Source organism: Pteropus vampyrus, unplaced genomic scaffold (assembly GCF_000151845.1).
Source record: "Pteropus vampyrus isolate Shadow unplaced genomic scaffold, Pvam_2.0 Scaffold11, whole genome shotgun sequence".
Taxonomy (NCBI): domain Eukaryota; kingdom Metazoa; phylum Chordata; class Mammalia; order Chiroptera; family Pteropodidae; genus Pteropus; species Pteropus vampyrus.
Genome location: NW_011888792.1, coordinates 16626538 through 16642149, shown reverse-complemented (window position 1 = coordinate 16642149; position 15612 = coordinate 16626538).

Below are 15612 nucleotides of genomic sequence, written 5' to 3'. Positions count from 1 at the left end.
TCAACATACATTTCTTATAAATCTTTAAGGGGAATAATGAGGTAAATCAGAGCAATGGAGAGAAGTACCAAGAAAGAATGAGTTTGAATCTTTGAAGATGCCTTTTTGTGTCTATGTTTAGAAAAAAACTTAATATGGAAATTTCTGTTATAAACTATGTCTTAAAAATATGTATTTGAAACAAAATCTAGAAGGCTTATGCAACTAAAAGATCACTGGACCCAATTGCTTTTAAAGTGCCATATACATTCTAAGCTCCCTGAGGACGGGAGAAATAACTATCATTTTTATTTCCCAATTCATCATCCTAGTGCTATTCATGTAATAGGTGATCATTAACTCATTGATGAATTGAATAGAATTGAATGAAGTTTCCAAAAGTAAAGTGGTAAAAGCAATTATATAAACATGAAAAATGACAAGGTCAAATTCAGAAAACTTATCTTTTATTTGATATAAATATTTTGTTCTCTACTTAATATTTCTGTATGACTACCCTTTAAAAATTCTTGGATTTTAGAAGATTTATCCTTGCTTTAATTTTTCCTGTGCCATTGATTTACTTTTTCCCTTTTTAAGTCTAAAGATAGTGGGAGTAGAAATGGATATTTTTGTTCAAAGTGAAGCATTTTAGAAACCCAAAGTTCATAAATAATTAATGCATCTTGGCATAGAATTTAACTGATACTCACAAGAGATCCAGAGGCCTCACAAGAAGCCTACCCAATGAGGCTGACTTTCCTACACTTTAAAGGCAATAATAGCTTTTTAAGCTTTTTAGATGAAGAGAAATAAGAAAAGATAAGCAAACTTCCAAGTAGGGGGCAGCTATGTATATGAACTCTGATGCTCAGCCAACAGATATTTTTGCATAAAACAAGGCCTGCTAACCATGGAAACATAAACCCAAAGCATGTTAGTCAGACAACTTTGATGGTCAAACACAGCTATAATGTAGAGTCTGACTCTTAATAATAACCTTGGCAGGTTTTCATGTTGCTGCAGCTAATATACATAGGTATTTGCTCTGCAGGGGAGTATAATAAGAACCAAAAGCGTGCTGCTAGGGTAAAAAGACAAAAGAAAGAAATGAACAGAAAACAAAATGTTGATTTCCACTAAGGAGCACACTTTATTAAAGGTTCCTACCTGATACCTGTCACATCAAATATCGTCCCTCGCAATTTCTAATTCTCTTTAATTAATCAAAAACTTTGGATAATGGCATTCATTTCTTAAAAGCAATGTATTGGTGACAAATAGCAGAATAGGTCAAATAAGTCTAAGGGATTTCTTTATATACTGTATTTTATGTCTGCATAAGATGGGCATTATTCATACACCCTATATATTATATACCTTATATCTTTTTTAATAGTCTCTCATCATTACTGAGAAACCTCCAAAATTTCAACAAACTGCATTTTAATAGTGATCTCAATTCTTTGAGAGTTGAAAGCTGTCTTCAAGCCTAACTTTTCTAGTCTATAAAGTCTTGGGTCTTATTTTTTAAAACCACATTCTATCAGAATAAGATAAATATTAAAAGATTAATCAGAATTAATACCATAAAGTCTACCATCCTCACAATCGCAATTTCAAATATCTCACAAACCTGAACCATTTTCTATGTGGAAAGCTTTTTTAAATAATATTATTATTTCTGTAATGCTTTTATTTATTCAAGATCACCAACCCACTGATCTCTTCACCTTCTCACAATCCATCAAGACTATCACGTTTTGCTTCTCTCATTGTGTAGCTTAGATTCTATTGTTAATCATTTTAATTTTCACTTGCAAATACACCCAAATGCCTTGTCTTCCATTCTCTTTTGCATCATTTGGCAAAATGTAAATGTAGTTCTATCTAACTATAACATAATAGCTTAATGCCTGTACGATAGTCACTCCCCTTTCCCTTTCAAACATAAGCCTATACTACTACTATGACGACGACAACAATGACTACTATTACTATTATTTTCCTACAGCCACACTATTCTTCATGACCAGTAATGTTGGGGAGGCCGATTCAACCCAGACGTAGATTCTGATTAAAATAAGCCAACCATGTTTTCCCATTCCACTTGCTGGAAAGTGGTTTAGGCATGAAAATATGGCAGAATTTTGGCCAATGAAAGAATGTTTTCTAAGTGGCTTCTGGAAACAGTTTCTTCACACTTACAAAGAGATAGCAGGATTATGATCTATCTCCTTTGGCTAGATGTCTCATTTGACTCCTAAAACTGTGGCAGCTATTTTGCAGTCATGAGGGAAGCTGGTCAAAGAAAAGGCCAACACTTTAAGAATAGCCGAGGAACAGTTGCATGAACTTGGGTTACTGTGAACCATTGACTTACTTAACCAACCCTGGGATAATACAATGTTACGATTTTAAATTTTACTTGGGAAAATAAATCTCCCTTACTAGTTAAGTGATTTGGGATTTTGTCTTACTTGTGGTCAAAAATATTCTGAAATATCTGACATACTAACTTGCAAGTAATCATATACCTGGTTCTCCTTGCAAATTATGATCAATAACTTTAATAATAAACACTTTAAACTACTAAGCACTGAGCAATCCCATATAATTCCAATTTTTCTTTTCTGAATTGATGCTATTTTATATTACATTTTTAAATTTATCATTTTCTTAGCTCCACTCTCATAACCTTATGAAAACCAAATGTTAAATCTCTCATTTTTCCAATGTCTGTATCTAACTTCTTTCCTCTTGTTACATCTGAAGAAAATTTTGTGCTCTTATAAAATACCAAACCCTCCTCTTGAATTCTAGATCCCAATCACTCTGCTTTCTAAAGAATTAATTCCTTTTCTGGGCCAATTCTTCACTCATGTTTACAGAAAAAAAAAAAAAATAGTTTTCTATATTGCTCCTACTTCATCTCAAATTCAGTCTTCAACTTACTTTTTCTGGCTTAAGTATCCATCATTTGATACTAATCTAGTAAGACCACCAATAAATCTCATGTTTCTAAATTCAGTATATACTTCTATGCATGTTACTAAAACTTTCAACAGTATCTGATACAGTTGAACACTCCATCCTTTCTAAAACATTTTCCTCTCTCAGTCAGGGGTAGCACTACTCATGGTTCTTCTCCTGTTTTAGTAATATTTCTTTCTTTCTTAATTTTCTTTTCTTTTTGCTTCTTCTTCTTCTTCTTCTTTTTTTTTTTTTTTTTTTGTAATTCTTTTGTGTATCCTTTTCCACTAAACCTTTAAAAGTTGAAGTTTCTCAGAGCTCAGTCTGGGCCTTCGAAATCTACATACTCTCTCTAGGTGACCAGGGACCTCACTCATTCTATGACTTTTTTTAAAATCAAAAAATTCTTAAATAGATACATACATACATTTTTTTTCCTACAATCTATAATATAATAAGCCAAGGATACTCACAATTAAGAATTTTTCACAAACTTTGTACATTGAGGTGGTTCCTCAGTGATCTGATGACTTCTCTAAATTTATACAATCTCCCTAAGTGATTTCATTTTTATCCCATGATAAATACTGTTTTTATGCGGATAATGTCACCATTGGGGCCGATCTAAGTTCAGTGTTACCTCAATGGCAGGGGGGAGGGAGAGGGCTAACAGTGGTGCAGAAGTGTAGTTAGCATTTTCCCCTCGTTCCTCCTCAAATGACAGTGAAGAATCACAGGTAATTGAGATTTAATAGCACATGGTCCTAGCAATGAGAGCTGCAACAGAGTGCCATAATGACAACCACAAGAAGGCAAAAAAAAAAAAGGGCCCAGAAGTGGGAATGGTTACCCTATATTAGGTTTGTGATGGGTGGTTCCAAAGGCATTCCTAGGTGATTGGCAAGTGAGGTCATTTTGATTATCACCTGGCTGTTATATAACTCTTTGCCTAGTGTGCATGTGCTCATTCAGAATACAGACTGTTATAATTAGATTCATGAACTTCCAGGCAGAAACACAGTATTATAACCTGTGCAGGCGTCTGTAGCAGGGTTAGGCCAGCTAAGACTATGACCCTCCTGTCCTTTGTCTCTGGGGATGCAGGAGGAATTCTCTAACTACCAATAGGGTGTTCTTTCGGTGGTCTCTGGGCTGGGCCCCTATTCTTTTGTTTTCTTTGTTGCTCATGTCTGACTAGCTACCTAACAATAATACCCAGAGGTTTTTGTTTATTTGTTTGACTCTCCAGACAAGAGCCATGAATTTAGATACCACTGCATTTTGGTATATCTCACACGATTCTTGTGTTCTGACCCATACCCAACCGTCTATTTGATACCCCTACTTGCCCATCTCATTGCATTTTTAAACATGAACAAAATGAAAATTTTGATTTCTTGGCTCTCTCTAGAAAATAAATATCTCAAACCTAATCTTTTGTTAATCTTCCCTAACTCAAAATACTACAACTGACTCAATTACTGAAACAAGAAAACTGAGAGTCATTTTGACTCTCTCTTTTCTTTAGCTCCCTCGTCCAATCAACAGGTCCAGTTGGTTGGTTGTGTGTCTAATTCGAATCAGGTATCATCTATTTAAATCGCTTCATCTGCTACCACCTTGCTCCCATATACACTTTTTTTATTTTAAAGCCTGCTAACTAGCTGCTCTAATTTTTCTCTTAACTCACTCCAGTATATTCTCTATATAACAGCCAGAGGAATCTTTTAAAACTCAAATTAGACTACTTTCCTATTTTAAACCTTTCCATAGCTTCCCATTTGCATTTCAGTTATAATAAAATCCAAATTTCTTGCCAGGCCTTTATAGCTCTGCATAATGTAGCCCATGTTGGCTTTCTAACTTTGCACTAGTCTCTCCCACTAGCTCACTAAACCCCAGGCACCCTGGTGTTCTCTCAGTTTCTATAAATGCTCAAATTAGTTTCAATTTAGGGAACTCTGAGATTCTAATTTCCTGGAATGCTTTCCTACTGGTCTTTCACACATCTGTCTCTTTTTATTTTTCCAGGTCTCATTTTAAATCTACTCTTTGGAAAGCATTTCTTGAATTCTACGTTAAGTAGTTTGCCTTGTCCCTGCACATACTTTTCTAACATGCAACTAAGTATTTCCTTCAGAGTACTTGTCACAATCAGTAATCATTTTCCCTAATTGTGTGTACTGGTTTATTATGTCTCTCTTATTGGAATACACTCTATACAGGTAGAGGCCATGTCAAGTCTTTTCACCTTTATGTGCAGAAACAGTTACACATAGTAGATACTTAACAAAATTTTGTAGAATCACCGACTAAATATTAAGACTCGGTAACATTATCCATAATCCAAAGAATGTGAGGTGATAAACATTTTCCAGAAGGCCTTTATAGCTCTCCCTGCAAAATCCTGAGATATTTTCTGATTTCAAATTTTAAATTTTAATGAAAACTTTTAAAATATTTTAATACTCAGAATTATTTATATTTATTAGAGCCATGTCTCAGTCCAAAGAAAAAAATTCAAAACCCTAAAGTACCTTTCCAAAATATAGTATAAATTTCAAATTGGGTAAAAGCTAACGTAGGAGATTGTAGAGATAATATGATAGTAATAACTATTACTTGGTGAAAACTGGCTTCAAGAAGATAGTATGCAAATAACTATTTATACTATCCCATATAGTTATCGCACTAAGCTATGTTATGGTATTATCCGTTTCTCAAAATAGGGATACGGAGGTTTTAAAAACATTAATACCCAAAGCCACACAAGTAGTGTAGTGTGGATGTCACTGAAGTCTGAGTGCTGAGCCTACTATGTTGTATTTGCCACTATGCTATGTTGTTTCTCAACAGGAAGGAAAATCGAAAAAAATAAGGTGTGGCAAATTCTAGATATCCACCTATTCAACACCTATTCTTGCATCCTTTTTAGCTTGTCTTTCTGTAAAATAGAGGCTATAAAGCAAAAACAAAAACAAAAACAAAAACAAAAAAAACTGCAATGCCCAGACTGATTTGCAATACCAATCAGAAAATCTGGCAATAGAATAGAACACAATGAGTCAGCCTTGGCAGAGATATCTGATCTTCTGGCATGTATAACCACAGAGGTCTGTTTTTCTGGGGCAGTTGTAGTAGTTTCTGTTATCCTATTCCTAGTGTCATGTTAGGTGACGAATATAGAAGCAGTCATGTTTCCCTTTGAGCAGTTTTTTCTCTGGCTTTTCTGGAGATTTTATAAACTGCTGCTACTTAAATTAGTGAAAATGCATTGTTCTTGTGATAATTACCATGATTGATTTAGTAATTGTTATTAGAAATAGGTTACTCTAAATAACAGAAACTAAAATGTTGAATTGATTTAATGGAGAAAGTACAGAAATGAAAATTTAGGTCTTAAATGCCTGACAGTGGAAAACTGGTCACACTTTTATACAATGAAAAACATTTGGTCAAATCATCACCTGATGAACTTTATGAAGCAAGCTATACACCGACAGAGGCTGTACTGATGGAAAGAATGGGGATTAATCAGAATGTTGGCTACTGCTGGCTCTACTGTCACCTTTAGGAAAATCTGTAAGAGCTAGATGAATCCAGGTGAGAGGTAGAAAACTTGCAAACACAGATAGGAGGAAATGCCACTTTGCTGAGAAGTACTTTCTCTCCATAGTCTGACGTTTATATTACCAGTTTATATTACTAAAGCTTCTAATTTGAAGCCTTAGAAAGTTAAAAAAATAAAATAAAAATACATTTCACACCATAGCAAGGACAGCACCAAGATCACCTTTAGTAAGAGATAAACTGGTAGGCCGCCAGGCAAATGCAGCCTGTCTGAAGGGAAAAATGAGATTATGGTTTTGGCCTTCTCCCAAATATATTATTTAAAATTACCCCAAAGCAACAGCCATTAAGTTCAGGGAAGGAGTGTAGAAAGAATGTAAAGGCCAGTATAAAATAAAGAGAATATTCAAGGTTAAAAACCTTGACTAGATAAAATCTTTAGCTATATTTACACCTACAAGATATTGACTGGACACAAGTAAACAATGAACATTCTGACGGAACTGTATGGTGATCAAATACCTAGTCTGGATAGGAGAATTTTGTGACTGTCTTTGCTCCATTGAAAAAGTTATAAAACAATTCTCAGGTTCCCCAACACGCAATTACAGACAATTGTCTGTACGAGAGCCCGAAGTATCAGATTTGTGCAGCATCTCAGAAGGCAGAGCCAGGGACCACCAAAATGGAATGAGACAGTAAAAAACTGGCTGACCCAGAGCTTACACTGCTACTAGTTCACGGAGTCCTAGCTGTTTCTGAATAGCAGGATATGAAAACTGCGTTGGCTATTACTTCTCTTTATTTTTCTTAATCCTCTATTTTCCCAAATGGAAGTTTTCATAACAGTTAATCTGTCTTTCCGAACATTGTGCATGTTTTGGACACAGGTAATTTGTCTTTTGGTTAACACATTTCCAGAGAACCAGAAACTACAAGTGTTCCTACTGATGAAATTACCAATCATCAAGATTACACACTTTGAGTTAGATGAAGTAACAAAAGGAGAATTTGAGATGTTTTCATTGGAAAAGTAGTGGTTATATTCTACTGTTTGGAAAAATGGTATATAAAGAACGTTAAATAGCCAAGGTATGGACCATAGCAAATGTTGTTAGTTTCCTACCAAACACCCCTTCTTCCTCATTAAGAAAACTTCTATTTTTTGTGGGTTGGCAATGAACTCAGAAGAAAAAACATATTTCCTAGTCTCTATACCGTTCCCTTAATAAACTCTGAAATAACACTGGCTAATGAAAAAAGTTGAAGTGTGCTCAGGATTTCTGGAAAATTTTACTTTCCTGATGTAAGAGATAATCTCCAAAGACGGCCACCATACATTATTCCTTCCTTTTCTTTATATGCACGTTTCTTCACATATCAAAAGGTAGGGACTAATTCTTTTCATGAATAAGAGATGGCCTTAGTGACTGATTTGACTGATAGGATATAGCAGAAGTGATCCAGGAACTTTTGAAACGAGATCATGTGAAACCTTTTAGTGGCAAAAAGTTTAGTGATAACATGCTGCAGTAATGTAGAATATAGGAAATAGTATTAATGAACTGTTATATCTGGCTAAGATTTCCAGGAAGAATTTTGAAAGTGTCAATTGTTTTCTTTAGATGCATAAAATAAGATAGAGAAAGAATGTGCTTTAAAAAAAGACAATATTCAGTGTTTTATAGAATTTAGAAAATAAAGAGTTAAGATTTATTAGGCTCAAAAATAGATCTATTTATCACCTTCAGTCTTTCCAGGCAGCAAAAATTTCTCAAAATAAGAAATGGCCTCAGGGCAAAACTCAAATCCAGAGTATTTCCAGTAATACATACCAGGAGGGTAAAGTTCAGTTTAATGGTGCATGTGGAACACCCTTTACTGACACCTATGAAACATTTATGGCAAGGCCTCAACCAGACAAAAAGACTTCTATGAATATTGCGAGTGTCTTATAGACTTTCATAAGTAGAAAACAGAGCTCCTAAGAATCTTAAGGACTTGTTCCCACACCATCCAGACTCTTAGACTAAAGTAGACAACAGCCTTTTTTGAAAAAAAAGCTGTGGGGTAGCTTTTGTATAATGCAGTGAACCTCAATAAGATTGAACTAAAAGAGATAGAGGCAGCTCAAAACAAAAAAAGAGCCCGTGGGGGCTCCAACCTCCTGAAGGTCAAAAGTAGGCTAAGAAAGCTACTCAGCAGCAACAACAGGCCATTTGTAAACAAAAAGAAGGGAAGTATTAAAGCTCAGAGTCAGAAACCTAGAAGGCAGAGCCAAGTGGCACAGAGACTCACTCTTAGGGAGCAGAACTCCGCTCCAATCAAGAAACTGGTGATATGTGAAATGTGCTAATCTAGACTTCAGACTCCTTGTGGATGAATGTGCTTCCCGTTAGAGTGGAGTTTGTTAAAATTGGAGTTTTTTTTTTTTTTTTTTCAAATTTCATATTCTTGTATCACTATTGTGATATTGAGGGTATTGAGCAGATACTTTGTTGAATTTATCGAACAGATAAATTTAGTTAAAAATTCTTCCATTAGAGAGAAATCACGCTTGAGAAACTGCATGTGAAAAATTGAATCCTCTTCTTCCCTTGGACCTGATTTAAATTATGAATCCTAGACTTTAAACCAAAGCCATAATGAATACAATTTGGGGGATATTGAAAAGGGATTAGACTATTTTATATGTGAAAAGGACATGCATATTGGTAGCCAGAGCAGACTGTGGTACGTAGTGTCTCCACAGATGGCCACCATTGACTCTTTGCCTCCGTATTTGCATGCTGCTTTCTCACATGACAAGGTAGGCTCTAATTTCCTTTCCCTGAATCTGAGAACACTTAATTTAGTTTCTTGACCAATAGATGTGACAGAAGCAATATTCTCAAACATCTGAGACCAGGTCATAAAAAGCCTTGCCACTTAATTTTTAATACTCCTGGGATGCTCCTTCTCAGCACCCAGCTGCCATGCTACAAGAAGCCAAAGCCAGGTATAGGTATTTTAGCTGAGCTCCTAGCCAACAGCCAGCATCAACTCAGCCAGATGAGTCACCTTTCAGTCCACTTAAGTCTTAAGATGCTTCCACAATCTAACTGTAATCGCATGAGTGATCCCAAGTAAGGACAGCCAATTGAGCTTAGTTAATACACAACCATATGTGATAATGAATTGTTTTAACCTACTAAGGTTTGAGGAAGTTTGATATGGGATGACAAGAACTCTTGTTATCAGGACTATTTTTCTTCTGGTCCTTTCCTCCTTCCCTTTTGAAACAAAGCCATGATGCCTTCAGCTGGAACAATCATCTTAAGACCATGAAAGAAATATCAAGACATTTTAAGGGACTTTGTCCCTGAATTCCTTAAAGTATAAAAGCAGCACTAGCAAACACAAACTTCCTGACTTCAAGATATCCGAAAAAATAATCTCCTATTTGGGTTTTTAGTCATAGCTATGTAACCAAATGATACTCCAGAGATGAAGCGAATACACAAATAATACCATAAAGTGTAGTACTTTGTTAAACAGAGGGTACTGGTTCAGTTTTGAGTTTTGTGGTGGTGGTAGTATGAGGGGAATGAGTCAAATGATTGGAAAATTGCCTGAGTATAAAAGTAACAATCATACTAAATGCTCAATGGGAACCCAAACATTTCCGATACTGCATTGAAGTTATTTCTCAAAGATCCTTGAAAAAAAAAAAAAAAGATACTGTGTGATGTGGTATACAACTTATCATTGTTAACAAGGTAAATATAGCCTTCTATTTCACAGCTATATATTTTATAACATCTCTTTTCAGCAAAGGCAAAATGCCAGATAATCCAAAGCAATTCCACAAAATGAAAAACAATTGTCTAGTTTTATACCTGTTGGAAGTCTGAATTAATTAAAGAACAAAAATCAAAATATAGAGGAATTGTTGGCCAATTATCAATCTTTATAAAAATATTTTCCTAGTAAGCTTTAGATAAATCAATCTGATAAATATTGTATATATTTAAAGACAGACTCAAATGCTGATATGGAGATAAGAATTATCATATCATCCTTTTATGGAACGTGTAGATCCTAATTAGGATATTTGCCTGGATGGAAGACTAATTCAATCTGGAGACTGACTGAGATAGTAGCCAGTAACAAAGAATTTTCTCATTGAACATTTCTGTTTATTTCACAACAAAAATGGTAAACCGAGATGCTAATGGTTTAGTCCATAGAGTATATGGCCAATAATTTTAACTTGGAAAAAAATATAACTGGGCCAAATGCCTTCTTTGATTGTAAACGCATGCGTGCTCACACACACCCACACACACATGGCCATGGTGTTAATTTGGCTAAAGGTGACAGAGATGCTAAGGAAGATACATGAATGACTGTTGATGCCCATCACCAAGATGAAAAACACAGAATAAGACCTAGTTTGTGTACGGAGGATCATTAATTTGAGGGGTCTATGGGCCATCCACATCGGGGTGGGAAGAATATGTTTGAATATACAGATCTTAAATCTCATAGAAAATTTAAGGACATACATATTTGTGAGCAATCTGCTGACCGAAATGGCCTTAACATTCCATTCTCCTTAGCTTGACTAAATTGACAAGCTTCTTCCTACTTCAAGATCCCTTACCTACCTATTTTTTTAAAGCATTTACTTTAGAAAACTTTTAATTGTAAATTCTCTCTGCCCCTTTGAGATGTAAATCTTAAAAACAAACAAACAAACAAACAAAAAAAACCAAAAGAAATCTCTTGCAGTCATGCAATCCAGAATGTCTTTCTTAGGGACCTGGAATCTACCTGTTGGATGCATAAATTTCAAGGGAGATAGTACCCCTATCTCCCAGTTTTTATGGGAGAGTAGGAGCCTAATTTTGATGGACCAAGCTGCAAAATTCTCCTATCATAAAGATGTAAGTTTATTTTTCCTTTGGATCGAGCCAATTAGAAAACATAGATTGCCTATGGCTTGCTCCAACATCTGCCACTACTTTCCAACTAGCTCATTCCAGCACTTAAAAACCTTCCTGCTCTTTTTTGCAGTGGAGATGAGTTTAAATTTAGTTCTGGCCTCTCTCTACTACTGTAATAGCCTTGAATAAAGTCTTCCTTGCCTATTTTACTTTGCCTGTTGCGATTTTTGACTTCACATTTTTTATATCTAATAACTGAATTCATGAGTAGTTATGCCTAGAGAGAGATCAGAGTGTGAAGAGAAACCAAAAAGTAGAGAGAGAGCTATAAACAAAAAGAGAAAGAGAATACGAAAAGCAAACAAATAAGTACGGAAGATATCAGAGAAGACAAGGAGAGTGATTCTTTTTATAGGTTGTTTTTATACACTATTTTAGGAAAAGCTGCTTAGATGCTACTAAAATTCACCCTTTAGTTAATATAAATCAGTAGATGGTTGTATATAAGCAGGATTATTTTGCTTTCCTGTGAAATTAATTTTATTGAATTAATATGTAGTGTGATGCCAGCAGTCTACATTAAAAGACATAATACGATGTACATGATCTCCTTTGTGAGTTTATTGTAAAGATGTTGAGAAAAATGCTCACTACTGTATACCAGATGACCTCTAATATATTACTCCTTGAGAACCTGGTAAAAGAAACTTCCCTCCGGTCTCTATACTAGCAATAACTGAATAACTTTGCCTCTCTCTTGAATGACATTTCTGGCACATTTAGAGCAACTGCATGGAACTCCGTAGCATAGATGTGAGACAATAAAATCATAGTATGACTTTATATTCCTACTTTTTGTTTCCCTACACTTCAATTTCTTCACCTTCTCAAACTGATTTTATCTTTTCACTGTATGTACATTTATAAACAACCCTAGCTTTTCTTTGGAAACATGCTAAAATTTATATTAGTAAAAAGAAATTTCCTGAACTCATATTCAATAAGCCATTCTGCTACTACTAGATGTTTGATTTGGGGCAAATTTTTCAATCTTTCTCAGCCTCAGTATCCTCATTTGCAAAATAAGGATAATAATCTCTTCCTCAAAGAATTAGTGTGAGGACTGAATGAATTAACAACTCTAAAGCATTTAGTACATTAATATTAGATTCATCTGAATTATAAGTTACATGTGGAAAATAAACTGCGATAAGAGAAACATTTAAGATAACTAAGTTGATGAAAATGATGGAGCCAGAATTCAGTGTAAGGTTTGTTAGTGTCTGAAGCTCTGTTCTTCATCATGATGTGGTTAATCTTCAGACTGGCAGAGGATCTCATTCTGAGGTTACAAGAAAAATCACTTGTGGAGCTTTCTAACAGATACTTAGGCCGCTCCCTATGCCAATATAACATGAATTGAATTCTTGAGTGTGGGACCAGCAGATGTATATATTTTTTAAAATCTCCATAGACTAGGAACCATCACATTTCCTGCAGAAATCTTTTGCTTCTCATCATGTCTATGAAGAGTCTCTTTGGAGTTGCTAAGTATCGAGTTTCTGGTCCCCAGATATAATTGCTTTTTATACCAAGAACGTCTTTAAAAAGTTATAAGTAAATAAAACTGTGCACCGATATCCAGAGAAGGTGCTTTTGCTAGAAATATTGTTTCTAGCAAATCAGGTACCTTGATAGGCAACTAATTCATGAAAAATAAGCAGCAAATCTCTGATGGATGTGAGAAATAAGCTTGATTAATCTACCCCTATCTGTCAGTCTATTTTACCACAGAGAGTCAAACAAACAAACAAATATACAAAATCAAAACAAAACAAAAACCTATGGAATATTATGAAATACAATTCACATATCAGAAATTAAAGTCTATTAGAAAGGACAAGCCAAAGAATTGGGATGATTACTTTTGGAACCTAGCTTGCCGTATTCTAAGAAAGAAACAATTACCAACAGAAATACCCTGAGTCTGTCTTTTGTGAAAGATTATACCTATGGATTTTATCTTAGATCTCAGGATTTGTTAAATCCATAGTTCCATAGTGTATTGCAAATATGATAAACCAAGAGCAACTAATCAAAGGTCACATGTCTGTTGTTTGGAAATCTGCAGGCTTCTTAGGCCTCCCTGACTATACCTAAAATTCAGCTGATTTATCCAAGAGAAACTTTTGGTCTATGAGAAACTTACTGGGTAAAATATAGTTGGAAAATTGGTCTGAGGGTCCAGTTATAAAAAGGTTCAAAGAGATATTTTTTTAGAAGGCTAGGCAGGAGGCACAACATATCCAGTTGCGAAAAATCAAAAACAACAACAACAAAAAAACGCCAAACCAGTACCTTCTATTTTAGAGAAGGATGACTAGTAACAATTGATACAGTAGGAAAAATTCAAAAACGTATGAAGCTTGAAGATCACCATTCCTCCTATTATTGAGGTAAAGGATTAAAAAGAAGTCTGAGCTGCACTCAATGTCAAGAACTTTCCTCAGGCAATGGGGTGAGCAGAATGAAGGGATGAAATGAACTCCTAATCCCTTTTAGGTAAATAACAATAGGTGTGGATTTAGGGCCCCTAAAAGGGCCTGACAGATTAAGAAAAATAACTATCGGAGGTGTTTAGTTTACTTTGCTTCGAATGCCTATTTGAGAAAAACTCCCTGAGTAATTTTGCCTTATTCTTGGTGACAGAGTACTAAAGGAACCTGTATAATAAGAATGAAGAGAAATACAAATAAAAACATATATATTTAGAGTCAGATGAAAAAATAGAGCCAGAAACTTGGCTATAAATCCTATACTGTGGCTCTATAATAAAATCTTTTATTGAAACATGCAGCATTGATAGTTTCTCAACAAGCCAGATATGAAAGTTTTGTGGGGGATCCCTCCCCTAATTTCTTACTTTCTACCTTTACCTCTTACCTTTTAACATGCTACTGGCATGGGCAGACAAAATATACTGAAGACTGTGGCTTTAAAATGTTCAACTTCTGATGTAGGGAATGATACTGTGAAATGAAATATCAAACATCTATCTTAGTAAATCAAGTATATTATCTGTATTGGGAATAATTTCTGCTTGATTCTTTTAAGTCACTAAAGGTAAAGTTGCTTACCTCCTAATATGAAAGACACAAACTATTTTTCCTTTATTGCTTCATTTAGAATGGTAAATTAGGTAAAACTATACTGAATAAGGGAAAATAAATAAATTAGAACTAAGGTAACAAAACAAAACAAAAAAAAAAAGAGGGCGGGGGGAATAGGTGATAAAAGGTAATAGATTATGTCCTTGGTAAGGCAACTAAATCCCCAAACCAGCTAGAAGCTGACAAGGTGCAGGCTGAGCACCCATCCAGCCCAAGGATCTGTTTTCACAGCAGTGGTTACCTACCTAATAAACACGAGAAATTAGGCCAGAAGAAGTGACTTGATTTTCTAGCCCCACGCAGTGGTTCATCAGAAGCTTCCAGTTCAAGTGCAGAACACTGATAAATTACTTCAAACCTGTCTTTTCTCTCCATTTGCTCTTCTCCTGAGCTAGAACGCAATTACACTGGTGTCCGTTGATCTCTAATTCCTAGGTAAGGCTCTTATCAATAAAACAGCCAAAAGGAGGTACGAAATGGGAAAGGAGAATAGTAACACACTTTCATAACATCTAAGATATCACCAGCTATTTTATAATGTACATACAGCTTTGTAGGTGAAAATCCTAGCCATTTCATCAACATGTTTGTTATACATCTAATGAAGCTAAAATTTGGCGTACTATCTGGCACTTTAATCAAAGTGTAGCTTATTACGATAATTATAACAGCTTTGCAGTTCAAGAATGAGGATATGAATGTAATGAAATAAAAGCATTTTTAGCAATCATGCCAGAATTTCCATATTCAATTGAGAAATATTCTTTTTAAAGCAGTCACCTAGAGAAATTGTATATTTCTAATAAAGTTGCCACTGCTTAAAACATTTTGGCAACATCCCCTTTAAAACCAACGTGAAGATCATTTATGAAAATTATCATTAAGTTATTTTAATAATTAGAATTCTTATTCTCTGGAAGATTTGATTACTATCTCCATTCAGTTTTAATATGAACATCAGTTTATAAATAACAGAAATTATTAAATAATCA